Source organism: Manis javanica, chromosome 3, assembly GCF_040802235.1.
Source record: "Manis javanica isolate MJ-LG chromosome 3, MJ_LKY, whole genome shotgun sequence".
Classification (NCBI taxonomy): Eukaryota; Metazoa; Chordata; class Mammalia; order Pholidota; family Manidae; genus Manis; species Manis javanica.
Genome location: NC_133158.1, coordinates 202,156,187 through 202,164,053, shown reverse-complemented (window position 1 = coordinate 202,164,053; position 7,867 = coordinate 202,156,187).

Here is a 7,867-nt window from a genome sequence, read left to right as displayed (position 1 = left end):
CTGTATCTTGATCATCTATATTTATATCTATATCTGTATATCTATTGAGAGAGATTAATTATGAAGAACTGGCTCACGAGGCTGAGAAATCCTATGATGTGCCATTTACAAACTGGAAATGTAGAAAAGCGGGTGGCGTAATTCAGTCTGAATGCAAAGCCTGAGAAGGGGGAAAGGGAGCATCTGAAGGTGTAAACCCAGCGCCAGGGCAGATGAGATGAGACGGAGCAGCTCAAGCTTGAGGCAGGTAAAGAAAGGGGTGAAATCCCCTTCCTCTGCCTTGTGTTCTATTCAAGGCCTCATCAGATTGGAGGATGCCCACCCCTAGGAGGTCAGTGTATTTCTAGCCTCTAATTTAAATGCTAATCTCACCTGGAAACACCTTCACAGATACACCCAGAAATAATGTTTAATCTGGGCACCCAACAGCAAGTTGACATCTGAAATTAATCTTTACATAAAGGTACAATACTTTTATGTATTAAAGTATTTTTTTTATAATTTTTTTTTATAATCATATAGGAAATGAGTTTCTAAACATGACTTCAAGCCAGAATCCACACAACTATATATATCATCTATAGTAATTTATACCAAGAAAAAGAATTTTCAGGTGGGTAACTATGTAGATAAAAATATAAATGTGTAGATAAAAAACAGAGGCTATCAGATGGAAAATTCTTCAGAATTTTTAAGGTCAGAATCCCATCCCATCCATCCTCTTTGCCTTCTTTTTAAATCAAGGAGTTACCTATCCAGGTCAAAGGCCAAATATGCCTTTTACAATCTGTATCCCATCCTCTTCTAAACCTTAAGGCAGTAGGTCTCACTTTCAATCTCAGGACCACTTCACACATAGGAGAAACAAAATAATTTTCCTTCTAGATTCCTGGTTAATCCCACCACCCTCTTAATAAAAGATTAACAGAAGAAAAATAGAAGTTTAATGCATACATGTGAGACCCAAGAAAACTGAGTAACTCCCCCAAATGGCCTAAGCCATCACCTCAAATACCATCTCCAGCTAAAGACAAGAGAAGATGTTGGAGTTGGGGTAGTTATGGGAGGTGATCAAGAAAAGCCTAGTAGACAAGGCTAGGTTGTTATGCAGGTTTAAGTCCCTGCCTTGTGCTTTGATAAGAGGCTCTAGAGATTTGGTCATCCTTCTCCTCCAGGTACAGTAGGGAGACACCCTTACAAATGGAGACACCCTTACAAATGGAGATTTCCCTTGTGCATGTAAATATCTTTCACTAAAGGGTGACATCCAGGTGTTCAGTGCTTCTCCTGTGTCTGCAGTTTCTTAAAAATAACCAGCTCTAGATAATCCTTATGCCAAAGAGGCATATTTTGAGACTGACATGAGGACTATTTTGAGCTGATTACTTTGAAAAATGCAAACACAAGAGAATCTCTGAAAATAGAGTAAAAGTTATCCTTTTGTAAGAGAAGTTCACATTAGAAAGGGAGCTTGAACCAGTCAGAGAGCTATGACCAGAAAGAACCTGAGAGACTTACCTACATGGCAGGTGATAGGGAAAAATTCTGCGATGTCTTAAATTGTATAAGGGCCAGACAATGAGGGAGAGAGACAAGGGAAGGCTATCAGTCAATATCTTTGGACCACAGATAACAAGAAACTCCACATTTCTGGATGGAGTAATTTCAATAAGCATCTAGAAGGTCCTCGAGACAACCACATCCCCCTTTCACATGACCAGTGTCTGACCATCATCAACAACTAGTCCACCAGCCTTCCCTGTGGACTAACAACTTCTATCTTAGGACTCTCTCCAATACACGTGTAGAGAAAATGGAAATTTCTATCCAGGATTCCCATCTGGCTTTAATAGCACCCACTGTATATTGTATATGTGTGTGTATGTGTATATATATCTATATATATATACACATACACACACATATTTAAGAGTAGTAGAATATTTAGGGCAGGGCAGGTGGTACAAGTCCACACCCTAAGCCTTCAATTCCCAGAAGTCCTCAACTGCCTATAAATCCCCTAGACAACACACCACCCTGAGCTCTCTTGTCCCTTCCTGGCATGAGCCAGGAGCTCTGTCTGTCTTCTCACTGTATCTCTCAATAAAACAGAGCCACTGGTCAGTCATGGGAGTACTGGCTCCGGAGGGGTGGAGAAGAAACACCCATTCTCTCCTTTTCTCAGTTTCTGGTATGTAATTGGTTGGACATCTGCCAGTCACCATGGAGACCTGCCTATAGAGTTCCTCCCCATGCTAGGGGTAGGGAAGCTGGGAGAATGGAGGAAGACAGGAGGAGTGGAGAGCTGAGTAGGAGGGCAGTGCAAGCAGAAGAGAGAAGCCTACAGGGACATCCAGGAGAGACTGAGACCTACTGCTGTGAGAATAAACATGGTATGAACCCCCTTTAACACCCCCAACTTGCCCTTGTCTTTGATTCAGCCTCATCAAATTCATAGCGAACTTGCCCAGAGTGGGGGACCCCCTCCTCTCAGAGCAACAACGCATTAGCCCACCTTCATTATCTGTAGACAATGTGAATTTGATGCTAGGGTTCTTGTTTGCGAAGTTGAAGAATGAACTTAGCAAACAGTCAAGGTAGGAGAGCCAGGGAGACTTTTATTGAGAGATACAGTGAGAGGACAGATAGAGTTCTTGGCTCACACTAGGAGAGGACAAGAGAGCCCAAGGTAGTGCATTGTCTAGGGGATTTATAGGCAGTTGAGGACTTTTGGGAATTGAGGGCTTAGGGTGTGGGCTTGTACCACCTGCCCTGACCTGAAGGTGGGCTGGGTTGTTGTCTGTTTGCTATGGCTGTTTACAGTGAAGTCATGGGTTATGCTGAGATACCCTTGCAGAACACTCAAACATTCCAGGCGGAAGTTGCTCTTGGCCTTTTGACCTTTAACTGATCTCCCTGAAGGTGTCTATATTCCTAGTCTAGTATCTTTACCCTAGAGCATTAGTGTGACCTTGACTTTGCATAATGCTGAACACAGACTTTCAATAGGGACTTTACATTGTGACATTGCTTTGACTGTAAATATCTTGCCTTGCTTTTTCCAGAGGCCCTCACCCTACGCTGTCTAAGCCCATGGTCCCTGTCTCAAATTCAACCAACTTTCTCTCCCTAAGACCTGTTTCTTGAGTATGCAAGACAGGCCTTGCTGCTGGTGAAGCAGAAACTTCCTGTCCCACGACTCAATACTTTTTCTGGCTGCATCTGTAATAACTGGATAAACGCTTTGATTTCGGAGATCTCTCAGTCTCTAGAGTTTTTGACTTGTCACAGGACAACTTTTGTTCACCCATCATTTCCTCTTCTTACCTGCCCCCATTACCTCCCCCAGCCCCAGACACCCCAGATCTTTCAGGTCAGGACCTTATAGAAATCTCAATCCTTTGTCTGCTTTTGAGTCTCATATGTTTGTGGGGCTCCCATATGTACATATTGAGAATGTAATTAAATTTCTCTCCTGTTAATCTTTTACTACAGGCTGGATGTCAGCCAAAAACCTAGAAGGGTAGAGAGAAAATTATTTCTCCTCCACTATAGCACCCTTAAAAATTAGGATTCCAAAAGAGCTTTTGCTTATGTGTGTAGTATCTATTAATAATTGCAATTAGAGATTAAAACAAAAATTTGGTCACTTAAAAATAATAAACCCATCACATTTTAACATAAAAAACACTCAGGGAAAATAACTATATTTCCAATAGACACACACAAATAGGAGAATGACACTTTTATTTTTTGTTGATTTTTTTAAATTGAAGTATAGCTGACACACAATGTTATATTTATTTCATGTATACAACAGAGTGATTCAACAGTTATAGACATTATTAAATCCTCAGAATGACTTTGTTTTACATTTTTTGCAAATGACTTTAAAGTCTAACAATAGAAGATGTAGGGACCAAGGGAAGGCTGCCCCAAGATGTGCCATTGTGACATGCAGATTATTTTGAGGGTGGGGGAACCATCAAGGCCTAAAAGACTCAAGAGAATGCCTTGGCATACTCCCCCTACCACACACACACACACAACTGCATGAAAAGAATTTAGATGGAGAAACAACTCCAGGAAGAGAGCTATCGCCATAAAGAGGTATGTTATAATGTAAACTATAGGGGTGGCAGACAGTGATGTGGCTAAGTCTGTAAAGATTTCTCTCTGTGGCCCATATTTTTATGTGGCCATCAAGTATTTTGTTTGCCAAACATCTATTCTTTTCATATTCCTGTGAACTGCTTCTCTTTTCCTTTGAAGTCTCAGACCCCTACCCCCTTCTCCTTGGTTCAGGATGACTTATATACTTTCCTGTCCCTGACTGTCTTTGGAAAGCATGGCTATGGCTTCCTCAAAGGTGCTAACAGTACATCATTAATTTATTTAGCTTAAGTAAAACTTACATTAAACTGATGGCTTTTAATTTGAAGATATTATCTTTTAACCAAGAATGGAAATTACTTTCACATGGTTGGCAATATTTGAAATAATTACTAAACTTTAGTTGAAAAAAGGTCTAAAAATTACTTTATTAGATTTCCTCAGAGCTCATCTTATTACAATATGATGCCACCCACAAGAGAGAAAGGCCATGAGAAGGGTCAAGGACATTCTATGAGTAACTTACGCAGACGCTGAAATACCATATTCTCCTCGCACATGATGTACTGACAGCATTTGGCAAAACCATTGGAAGAGACCCAGATGGAGACAACAATCTTAGTTAATGAGCTCCATTAAGTTATGTTCATCAACTGATAATGTGAACTCAGGTTGAACTCTAGTCATGAAACTTGGAAAGAGGGAAGTTTGAGAAATTGTTTAATATATTCTTCATTGCAATATTATTGACCTGAGCATGAGATCAGTTCTAAGAATGACTCTAAGGGGAAGATAAGTTCAAGGTCAAGCTCCAAAAATGGGAACCACTTAACACATGTTCATCCTCTCAAATTCTATATCTAAACTCATCCATACTGAGTAACTTTCTGGATACTCACAACAGGACTAAAATTCTTGTCTCTAATTTGAACTGACAGTCATGGTTCTCAGTAAGCCACGTTTAAACAGGAGCTGGAACATGTTAGACATGCAACAGAATCAAAGAACTAATACATTTAAGGTGATCATCTTTATCAATTATAAGTAATGTACATGTAGACCAATGTAGTCTGTCCATTAGGGAAATGTGGTTCTAACAACTGTCTTGTCATGATTTCTTTTTTAACTATGAATAAGTTAATGACTTTTATTGTACTTTTTCTTCAGAAATGTAATATAGGCTAATTATAGAAAATCTGGAAGGTAGAAAAATAGAGAAAAAAAACTAAAATTAGCTGTAATACCATCACCTAAACACACACATATACAATGAACTCTTATTATAGGAGCCACCTTTTAAACATACAACAAATCCCATTTCTTGTCATTAAATCGAACAGATTTCAGTACGTGTGTCCTGAGGCTTCCAAAATACTCTAGAAATTATATAGGAGGTCATGGTATACATTGATTCAAGTGCTGATGCTGAGCAACAGAGATCTGTAACAGTCTTACTGCAGATCAAGGGAAGGCATGTGGCATATGGCCAGGGCCCTGCCATACCCTGTTTTTCAGGCAGAGAGAGAAGAAACCTGAGACCCCCGCCCACCCACCCACTCCCAGGGGGAGGCAGTCATGTGGCCAGGGTATGTGAAGGGGAGAGGGGGTACCACAGGTTGTGACACTAGATCTTCTCATTTTAACTTCCTTTCATGGGCATGTGGGCCTCGTGGAATCCCTCAGAGATTTCTAACCCAGGATCTGTCCCATCGTGGGGTGGCCGGTACTGTCCGGAGTTCACTGGGAAATCAGGCCCTTCACTGGGTGCTTTTACCCTTGTGCTGTCGTTTCTTTACTGGTGAGGGAAGAGACGACAATCCTAGTTAATAAGCTCCATTTCCCTTTTCTGGTTGACTGGAATAGTGATGTCCAGGATAAGTTTGGAAACCCTGTGTTAAAGATGACAGAGGTGCCATCAGCTTAGATTGACAAAGGACTATGTGAAGGGTAATCTTTATTCCCACTGACCTGGAATATTTCTGTACCATTACCTGAGCAACAAATAAACTCCTTATGTGTTATCATCATTATACTTTGGGTCTTAAACTGCTGTAAGTAAGACCATATATAATTAAGTGGGAGGGATTAATGTCAGTTTAGAATAATGATATCAGGGCTTGAGGATACAGAGAAGTATCTACTCATGATAAGAGGCTATACAAGTGTCAGAAACCGGAGGGAAGAGTTAGGATTCAAGTCCATTTTCCAATCCTGATAGAGGAATTGTGGGAAAAGCCATTCTCATAAATCAAAACATTAATATTGGTCAATTTGCTTTAAGAAACTTACAAACAACAGGAAACACAGCATTGTTTTTGTTTATCTACCTACATAATGCTTGGGGAAAAAAATAATACATGAACTCTTGGTATGCCCTAGTTTTGATTTCAAGAAGAGTTACTAGTCATCTATGTGGTAATGTGTCATTTTGGTGGGCTCTATTCTAGGCCCCGTGGAGGAGCTAGGATGTGAAGATACTCTGTCACTGCCCTGGAACTCTCACGGTACACTGGAAGGAAGAGATGGGTACGATATGAGGGCTCATCTATGTAGCTATATCAAACAAGAATAAGGGAAGAAATCTGGGAAGTTGGAGTCCTCATACATTAGAAGTATTTTAAAACTGCAAGGTAAGTAGGTCAAACAAATTATTAAGGTTTTTTTTTATTACTACATGGTTATCATTTCTTAGAGGATCATTTTTGGCTTTAGAAGTAAACAAGAACTGTTACATGTCAAGGGAAGTGGGCAACATAATCTCCTATACCTTTTGCTCCAATGGTCCCAGTGAGAGAGATGAGGGTTCATTTACTTTCTTCTTGGGTTTTCTTTAAAAGCCCTGGTTACTCCTGGCCACTGCTGTATGGAAATAAACACTCTCCTGAAGCTGACTTAGTTTGAAGGGGAAAGAGATGCATGATTTTTGCTTTCTGTTGCTGGGATTTAAGGGGGAGAAGTAGCCTGCTTCTTTCAAGCTGGAACTTGAAATGATGTAAAATGTCTTGAGCTTGTGAAAGATCATGTGCCCACCTGCTCCTAAAATTGAACCAAACTGATTATGAAAAAAATATGTTTTAAGACTATGACTCATTGAAAAAAATAGGATCATACTCCTTCTAAGGTGTACAGACCAAGTTATCTTATTGATGAATTAGGAACAGAAATCTCTGTTTCATCCTTTCTTTGAAACATTATCCTTCAACTTTCAAGGACTATTTTTGCAGAGTCACAGCACATTTTGAGCACACCCAAAAAATATGTTTCATGAGATATGGATAATGGTGCAGTAACAAGATGTCTTTGGTGTTCAGTTTTGAAATAGAGCTCTAGCTTAGAGATAGTCAACAGGAACTGCAATATCAGTACCACTTCATTTTAAATTAGTGACACTTAACAAGAAAAGGGAAACTATTGAATAATGCCACACATTCTTTTCTGAACCTGTTAGTGTATGCACCTATATTTTTATTTAGTTAAGAGTAAACATGGTATGTTTTCTACCTTTTCACCTAAATGTAATTTATACACCCATTTCCATGTGTAAACAAAGTCAACATACTTGAAATTTTTCATGGCTATGTGAGAGTCTATTTTGTTAATATACTAATTAAATTATAACTATATGTTATAATACTATATGTATTATAATATATATATTATATATAGTATATGTTAATACTATATATATACTATATGTGAATATATAGTATATACTATAATACTGTATAGTATATGTTAATATATTAATTAAATT